Consider the following 1,208-nt stretch of genomic DNA (forward strand, 5'->3'; position numbering starts at 1 on the left):
TTCTGTCCTGCTGAAACTCTCTCAACCGAGCATTGAGTATGTCCTCCAGTTCTCTCCTGAAGATGGTCAGGGTATCCTGGAAGGAGGGAGAGTTAGGCTGCTGTTGGTCCAGCTGCTCCCTGAGCTGTACCAGCTCTGTCTCCATCTGGGAGAACTGTTCCCTCATGATGTTCAGAGCCTCTGAGTGCTCCAGTAGGGGAGGGTCAGTGTCAGCGTCTGCAGGCTCTCTGTCAGACGTGGGGAGAGAAGAGGTGGAGGTTTTGCTTCCATGGGTTGGTGGGGTATTTGTAAGACCCTCCTTCTCCTTTTGAGCCCTGAGTTTCATGGCGGGGAAGTCACGCTCAAACTTTGCCAGGTGTCCTTGAACCATGGCAGTTCCATTTTTAAACAGGTTGACTGTCATGGTGGTGTTGTCTGGGTCATTTGCTGCTACTGATGCCACTGATGCCGTTGCTAGGCAACCGTCCAACTGTTATTTAGCTAGTGTAAGCTAGTTAGCTGTTAGCTTTAATATTTCAGTTGGGATTTTATTTGTAATTTAAAGTGTTAAAACTTACTGTCAGTGTCCAGTAGTTTTCACTTAGTCTTCTTGTTTGTTTAGTTGAGTCCTCCTCTGTCTTCTTCTTTTCTTTTCTTCTAGTTGTTTTGACTGCTTAGGGTAGCAACATTGTTAGCAACATTGTATCCAACCGGCTAAATGTCTTGATCTTTGTCTTGATCTTTGTCTCCAGGGTCCTGTTCCAGCTGTTTTTCCTCTCTTTCTCTTCTCTGGCTTGTGTTGACTTCTGTATTCAAGTTCTTTACTATTTTTCAGTGTTTATCCCAATTCTGAACAAAAACAATAATACTTTTCAGGAGCTATTCTTAAGCATGTCTGCTCAGTTCGTTACCGTAGTAACCAGTCTAATCTCTCTCAATCCCTCTCAATCTAGGAACCGTTTGCAGGTACCGTTACTCCAAATGTGATGGAACCGGTTCCGGAACCGGAACTTTGGACCCGGTTCCAAAAAAGAACCGGATCCGGATCCCAACCCTAGTCTCCACATTTAAGACTAGACTTAAGACTTTCCTCTTTGATAAAGCTTATAGTTAGGGCTGGCTCAGGCTTGCCCTGTACCAGCCCCTAGTTAGGCTGACTTAGGCCTAGTCTGCCGGAGGACCCCCCTATAATACACCGGGCACCTTCTCTCTCTCTCTCTCTCTCTCTC

General features: G+C 46.2%; 1 protein-coding gene across 1 annotated transcript in view; it reads left to right on the plus strand.

The window, feature by feature from the left end:
* Positions 1-1,208, plus strand: part of LOC126390582 (calpain-2 catalytic subunit-like) — a 31,308-nt gene that overhangs the window by 19,498 nt on the left and 10,602 nt on the right. The gene's annotated exons all lie outside the window — the stretch shown is intronic.

This window comes from Epinephelus moara, chromosome 5, assembly GCF_006386435.1.
Source record: "Epinephelus moara isolate mb chromosome 5, YSFRI_EMoa_1.0, whole genome shotgun sequence".
Classification (NCBI taxonomy): Eukaryota; Metazoa; Chordata; class Actinopteri; order Perciformes; family Serranidae; genus Epinephelus; species Epinephelus moara.